This window comes from Dermacentor silvarum, chromosome 8 (assembly GCF_013339745.2).
Source record: "Dermacentor silvarum isolate Dsil-2018 chromosome 8, BIME_Dsil_1.4, whole genome shotgun sequence".
Taxonomy (NCBI): domain Eukaryota; kingdom Metazoa; phylum Arthropoda; class Arachnida; order Ixodida; family Ixodidae; genus Dermacentor; species Dermacentor silvarum.
The window spans coordinates 182,760,374-182,768,506 of record NC_051161.1 but is presented as its reverse complement, the minus strand read 5'-3'; the positions used below and the strand labels follow the sequence as shown (position 1 = coordinate 182,768,506).

At 50.6% G+C, this 8,133-nt stretch overlaps 1 protein-coding gene across 1 annotated transcript in view; it reads left to right on the top strand.

Annotated features, from left to right (window-relative positions):
* LOC119462617 (glutamate receptor ionotropic, kainate 1-like) overlaps window positions 1-8,133 on the top strand; it is a 113,496-nt gene that overhangs the window by 89,571 nt on the left and 15,792 nt on the right. The gene's annotated exons all lie outside the window — the stretch shown is intronic.

The following is an 8,133-nucleotide window of genomic DNA, read 5'->3' as shown; positions in this document are numbered from 1 at the left end:
ATCAGTCTACTTTCAAAGCACACGCGCTCTCAACCAAGACATATTTGCGAGAAAGGGGCTCCTATATTACCCATAGCGAGAAATGTGTCCACAAATTACACCTCATTATCCGATGTGTTTATGAGCCGCACTCTGCGGCCTGTATTCCGTGTTATGACAAAAAATATAGTTTGTGCAGTGTCAGTAGCCTAAACATAAAACAGTAAATTGAAGTCATCACATCAACTATCATATATCATAAATTGAAAGAAATAAACTGAAACTGTACTTCATAATACTCGCGCTGCAAACTTTTATGCATGTGATTCATTTCAATTTCCTATCTGTTCCAGGGTAGAAATATGCTGTTCAGTTGGTAAACACAGATTATTTAGCAAAATTTGCTAAGAATTTTTGCCTCCAACATATGTTCCTATTGGTCATGCACATTTCTATCTATCAAATATATGGTAGAAACATCACAAAGTCAAATTGTGAATCATTTAAAAGTTAAACTAGCTTCTCCACATAGGGGAAATGCCGTAGGAATTTGAGAATGTAATAATACACAATCATTTGGTTGCATAAACTTCCTGGCTATAGGCATGTAATGAAAAGCTCAAATGTATTACACGGCTTTGTCTTTTCGCAGCAATTTCATTCACTGCATGTATAAAGCAATGTACGTTTTTTTTTATTTTAGCGCGTGAGTCCAAAAACACATAGCAACTTATTTACCAAAGCGATATAAGTTTCAATGCTTGTTAATTAGGTTGTCATTTGAGCAAATAAAACGAGAGACTTTCATGCAGACAAAATAAGCGGCTAAGAGGAACAACAGTCCGAGACGCGCGAAAAGAAATTATCGTCTACATGAGTAATAAGATGAAACGTTCGCGCGCACTTCCGGAAAATGCTGGGCTACGATCACACAGCTTCGCTGTTTCAAGCGTTGCGCGGCCGAGTGCAAGGTTTTTTATTAGCAATATGTGTGATATTATTGAACCGCGATACAATTTTTGTGGATGATTGTGTACTGTGTGCAAGGGCATCTAATGAGTCATTGTTTTTATTGGCGGCCGACTTGAAGCGCGTATAAAAATGGGGGAGGGAGGGAGGAAGCGAAGAGAGGAAAGGCAGGGAGGTCAACCAGACGAACGTCCGGTTTGCTACCCTACACATGGGGTAAGGAAAAGGGGGAATAAAAAGATGAAAAGAGGAGGAGAGTGAGCATTGTGTGTGCAGCGAAGCACCATAACACCAAAGTCAAGTCCCATAGCTAGTGATGTGCGTTGTAGACATCTGACATGAACCAAGGGCCTGTGGTCGTTGTGTGAATAGGAGGCTGCGGGTGAGCCATGGGGCTTACTCGAGACTTGCAAGCACTGGATTTAGAGCATCCAGTACTTGCACTGCACTTCGCGCTGACGGAGTATGCAGCTTGCTTAAGAGTATACGAAGGGTGTTTATAAGGGACCGAAGCATCACAACCACTTGCCCGTCTTCTTCGGGCAATTTATCGGGAGTCAGCATTGTGGACTCTACCACAGTGCACTGTATCCTTATATGCGACTGTGAGGCCGGCTGTGGCATCGGTTGTGACTCCGGCTGTGACCTCGGCTGTGGCTTGAACTGCGGCGTCGGCTGTGGCTTGAACTGCGGTGTCGGCTGTGGCTTGAACTGCGGTGTCGGCTGTGGCTTGAACTGTGGCGTCGGCTGTGGCCATGGCTGTGGCTTCAGCTGTGGCTTCAGCTGTGGCTTCGGCTGTGGCTTCGGTTGTGGCTTCTGCTGTGGCGGCGGCTGTAGCTTTGGTAGCGCGGGCCAGGCTTCAGTATTGGTGTTCTCCGGCACGACCTTGTCAGAGTTAGACTCGACTCCGCGAGGCCTAGGGGGCAGAGGAGGAGGAGTTGTCGGATGTGCAGCGCTCTTCATAGAGGAATCTTCGTTCTTTGAAGTCCGACGGCGTCGGGAGCGTCGCTTTCTAATGGCCGCAACAGCTTCCCGACGAGACGAACGGTCTCTTGCCATCTGCTTCAAGACCACCCTTTCTTTCCTCAATTTAGGGCAGTCCTTTGAGGTAGCATCATGGGACCCAATGTAATTGGGGCATTTGAGCACTGTGGCTACGCAGGAGTCTGCAGCGTGGGGCTGTGCGCAGCGCGAGCAAACTCTCGTGTTCTCGCACACAGCGCTCACGTGTCCTAGCCTCAGGCAGTTGCGGCATTGGAGTGGTCTTTGGATAAATGGACGCACGGGGTGTCTAAAGTGGCCCACCTTGACGTGTGAGGGAAGAGATTCGCCCTTGAAAACTACCTTCACACAGCGGGACGTGCCGAGTCGAGGACACATCAACGGCTGGCTTAATTAAAATCGGCAAGTCGGCGCTGGAGATGGAGACGTCCACGTCGCTGATGACACCAGTAGCGGTATCACTGTCCAGAGGAATGCACGAGCGGACCTTCACGCCGCCAAGTTCCGTAAGTTTGCTCAAAGTTATCCGTGCCGTCTCATGTACGACGTCAATAGCCAAGACATTTTTTCGTGTGTTGACTCTGACATCCGTCACTTGATTTGGCACCACCGCTTCGAGAAACACCGAGACGGACTGTCTGTTGAGTCGCCTCAAGTTGTCGGTAGCAAGTTCTGGTATAAATAGAATTGTACTGACCGCGCTATTCCGAGTCGGTCCTGCAGTCGACGTGCTTGAAGACAGGTAAGCCCTGGTGTTTCTTCGTTTCGCCTTGCGGCTCCTCACAAGTTGAAAGTCGTCATCGGAGAAGTCCTCACTGCTGAGCGAGTAGGTACTGGTATCGTCGCTGTCGGTGTCGCTCTGGAGGCCGGTCCGCTTCTTAGACGCAGCCGCTGCTGAAGTTGCCATCCCCAACAGAGGTGCGGGGACGTCAGCTTGCATCCGTGCAACAATCCATGACGGCTACCCGGAGATTTACAGAGAAATCAGGCGAAAACAGCAGAGCTAGAAAGTAGCGTTCTGGCTCGCCCGTATAAAAATGGTGTTTCAATAATAGCATGGCCCTAAACATAAATAATTATGTAGACATTAGCTTCACTACAAAAATGTTACAAAATCAGATATAAGTATTTGTTAAGTGGCCAGTTGAAATAAAAAAATAATTCACCTGTGAAATATTTAGGTCTTATGCTGTCAGAGGATGGCTCTTGGTCATAACATCTCAATACCGTAGTTAGAAATGCCGGGCATGCCCTTCACTTGCAACAAAGTTTAAAACACATAAGTATTAACGTAAAAGAGCAGCGTAAAAAACAAATTTTACCAATGTTGGTGTAGGCATGCCCTGTGTTGAATGCGGTTTCTGATGTGCATATCAATGCAGCATTGGGTGAACGTTAAAGAACCCCAGGTGGACTAAAGTAATCCGGAGTCCCCCACCACGGCGTGCCTCATAATCAGATTGTGGTTTTGGCACGTAAAGCCCAACAATAAATTTTTGCATATTAATGCTCTAGAAAAAGTCCAATTCGTCGCGACACTGTTCGACCTGGGTATATACAACCACTTTCTAAGTGTAAGAGGAAAAAATAACTTGACTGGATCCTTTTGCTTGAACAGGGAAGCAGGTTACGTCTTAAATTGTTTTACTCAATCTTTCATAATCATATTGACACGTATACATGTTTATCTTTCACCGGTGACCACTTTTCACCGGCTAACAAATGTTAAACGTAATCGCTAGGCACAGGACGCCCCTGCAGGTATCGGAAGTTTCTGGAACGTTATCGATGCTTCTATCCGTTGTCTCTTGTCACCGACGCTCATGTCATCTGATTGTATGAGCAACGCGAATTATCTAGAACTTTCTGGTACCACGGATTATTCTGGGACCTTCGATGACTCATGTATAAAAGCCGACGCGTTTCGCCGCTCATCAGATTTCGACGATCGCCGTCTGTATTCATCGCTTTCGTTGTGCTTCGAGTGTAGCTTGATTTTTTAGGCCTGCAAGGGTTCGCCGTCAGCGCGCCACGTCCACAGCTTGGCGAGCGGTCACGTGACATCGCCGACTACCTCGCCAGAGCCCAGTGGCAATCACGACGACCCTCACGCTCGCCGTCACCAGGCCACTACATCTCGCCCCGGGTTGGGCCGGGTAAGGGCTGTATGCCGGCCCAACCTGGGGCCGATCTCCTAGCCCTTACCCGGGAAACTAAAGGCAGCAACCGATGGAGGTGCGGTTGCTGTACGACGCAATGCTGAAGATATTCCGCCGCCGACGAACTAAATTCGCGAATCATCATGACGAGGTATCAGCATAGCGCCTGGCAAGAGCCTTGACGACAACACTTCGCCGCCGAAAGTAGACCTACCAACGCGACGTAGCAGCAGCGCAGCAAGCCGACGCAGCCGTGATCCGACGCCACGACTTAACCGTAACGCCAGACGATGGTCTACCGATCTAGACGTGCTATTCGATGGTCATAACGTCACCGCTCTCGTCGACACTGAAGCCGACTATTCCGTCTGCAGTGGCGAGTTCGCCGCCAAGTTGAAGAAGGTGAAAACGGCCTGGCAAAGACCCGATATCCGGACAGCGGGAGGCCACCTAATAACGCCGGCTGGAATCTGCACAGCGCGAGTCACGGTAAACAACCGCACTTACCCGGCGAGCTTCGTATTCCTGCAGCACGGCTCCAGAGATGTTATCCTAGGCATGGACTTTCTAAACCAACACGGTGCAGTCATCGACATAAGGTCCAAGTCGATAACGCTTTCAACGCACAACGCGACACCACCGGATACAAACACCAGTTACCATGCCTTGAATGTGCTAGAAGAACAAGTGACCGTTCCGCCTCGCTCCAGCGTAATGATTTCCGTCGGTACCGAAGTGCCTACAGACATGGAGGGTGTCATCGAGGGCGATCATCACTTACTGCACGACCGTGAAATGTGCGTCGCTAGAGGCATAGGTGAGCTACATGAAGGCAAAGCAAGAGTGATGCTTACGAGCTTCAGCCACGAATACAAGCACATTAACAAAGGCACTACGGTCGGCTACATCGACGAAATAGTACAATCCAGCGGTGCTTTCGCCTTCACGGATTCTAGTGCACCTGCAACGATGACTGTAGTACCTGAACCAACTTTCGACGTCAATCAGAACCTTCCCAATCATAAGAAAGAATAGCTAAAAGCTCTGCTCTTTCAATACAAGAACTGCTTCTCGTCGTCGTCAAAAGTTCGACAAACCTCTGTCGCCAAGCACCGCATCATAACCGACGAATATGTCCGCCCACTCGGTCAGAGACCCTACCGAGTTTCGGCGCGCGAACGCGACGCCATAAGGCAACAAGTCGACGAAATGCTACGCGACGACATCATCCAGCCATCCAAGAGTCCGTGGGCGTCCCCCGTGGTGTTAGTAAAGAAGAAGGATGGAACGCTACGTTTCTGCGTCGATTATCGTCGCCTCAATAAAATCAACAAGAAGGACGTATACCCTCTCCCACGTATTGACGACGCCTTGGATCGACTCTACAACGCAAAATACTTTTTGTCAATGGACCTCAACACCGGCTACTGGCAAGTCGAAGTCGACGAGAGGGACCGGGAGAAGACTGCCTTTATAACACCAGACGGACTGTTCGAGTTGAAGGTCATGTCGTTTGGTCTTTGCTGGGCACCTGCGACTTTCCAACGTGTCATGGATAATGTACTGGCAGGCTTGAAGTGGCAGACTTGCCTCGTCTATTTGGACGACGTCGTTTGCCTCAAGCTTCGAGGAACACCTCCGGCGCCTTCAAAAGTTCTTCAAGTTATCGAGACCTCCGGACTCACGTTAAAGCCAGAAAAGTGCCGCTTCGCATACGAGGAGCTCTTGTTTTTGGGCCACGTCATCAACAAGTCTGGAGTTTGCCCTGACCCACAGAAAACTGCGGCCATCGCTGACTTTCCTCCGCCCGCCGACAAGAAGGCAGTCCGTAGATTTGTTGGACTGCGCGCCTATTACAGGCGCTTCGTGAAGGACTTTTCACGGATCGCTGAGCCACTGACGTACTTCACGAAGGCCGACGTCAAGATCAAGTGGGAGACGCCGCAAGTCGAAGCATTTGAAGAACTGAAGCGACGCCTGCAATCGCCGCCAATACTTGCACATTTCGACGAAAAAGCCGATACCGAAGTGCACACCGACGCAATCAGTGTAGGACTCAGCGCTGTGCTTGTGCAGAGGACTGACGGACTAGAAAGGGTTGTAAGTTACGCTAGCCGGTCGCTGTCGAAGGCGGAAACAAATTATTCCACAGCCGAAAAGGAATGCCTCGCCATCATCTGGGCTACATCAAAGTTTCGTCCCTACCTCTATGGCAGGCCCTTCAAAGTTGTCAGCGACCACCACGCCTTGTGTTGGCTAGCTAACTGGAAGGATCCTTCAGGTCGCCTCGCACAATGGAGTCTGACACTTCAAGCATTCGACATCACCGTCGTTTACAAGTCCGGGCGAAAGCACTCTGACGCCGACTGCTTGTCTCACGCCCCCGTTGAACCGCCGCCACAGGACGACCAGGATGACGACACTTTGTCGGGACCCATCAGTCCTTGTCTGCTTGTCTGGCGACCCCGTCGAACCGCCGCCACAGGACGACCAGGATGACGACACTTTCTTGGGACCCAACAACAGCGAGCTGACCCGGAACTAATGAGCCTTGTAGACTGCCTGGAAGGCAAGACCGTCATTGTGCCCAAGGTGTTCAGGCGAGGATTGGCGTCGTTTTTCTTGCAAAACGACATTCTCTTAAAGACGAACTTCTCGACTGTTCGAGCCAACTACCTCCTCGTGGTACCCTCAGCATTGCGTCCAGAGGTTCTGCGAGCTCTCCAAAGCGACCCAACGGCTGGACACCTCAGTTTTTCCCGCACGCTCGCGAGGATCCAAGAAAAATACTACTGGCCTCGCCTCTCTGCCGACGTCGTCCATTACGTAAGGACATGCCGAGACTCTCAGCGACGCAAAACACCGCCGACAAGGCCAGCCGGACTTCTACAGCCGATCGAGCCACCTCGCCGACTGTTCCAGATGATCGGGATGGTCATACTGGGGCCTTTCCCGACGTCGACGTCCGGGAATAAATGGATCGTCGTAGCTACGGACTACCTCACGCGCTACGCCGAAACAAAAGCCTTGCCCAAAGGCAGTGCCGCCGAGGTAGCCGATTTTTCGTTGAGAACACCCTCCTGCGTCACGGCGCCGCAGAAGTCCTCGTCAACGACAGAGGTACAGCCTTTACGGCAGAACTAACTTAAGCCATCCTGCGATACAGCCACACAAGCCATCGCCGAACCACCGCCTACCAACCGCAGACGAATGGCCTCACCGAGCACCTAAATAAGACCATCGGCGACATGCTGGCAATGTACGTCGACGTCGAACACAAGACGTGGGATGCCATCCTTCCGCACGTGACCTTCGCATACAACACGGCCGTGCAAGAAACGACGCACGTAGCGCCGTTCAACCTGGTCTACGGAAGGAACCCGGCAACGACGCTTGATGCCATGCTACCGGACGTCACCGACGAAGAAAATCTCGACGTTGCCAGCTATTTGCAGCGTGCCGAAGAAGGCCGACAGCTCGCCCGCCTGCGCATCAAGAACCAGCAGAGGACCGACAGCCGACACTACAATCTTCGACGACGCTACGTCGAGTACCAGCCCGGCGACCGTGTTTAGGTCTGGACTCCGATACGCCGACGAGGACTTAGCGAGAAACTGTTACGTCGCTATTTCGGACCATATAAGATCATCCGACGTATTGGCACACTGGACTATGAGGTCGTGCCAGACGGTATTTCGTAATCACAGCGGCGCCGGGCACGACGTGAAGTCATAGAGTTTCTCACTATAACACCTAGACGGTAAACTGGCGCCACCGTCTATGCGATTTTCTTAAAGGGCGCAGTGCCCTCATGGGAATGACGGGATATGTCTCTGCGAGGCTTGTGTTGGCTGGTGTTGTACGAGGCTCCGTTTAAAACGTGTCTATATGGCTGCACAAATAACGCATTCTTAAAATAAAATCTACATAGAAGGCTTTCATTCGCCCATATTACATCTCTCAATAAAGTTTACTCACCTGCAATGCAGCATCAAGCGAAGAAAAGCAAGAACAGACGACAAGT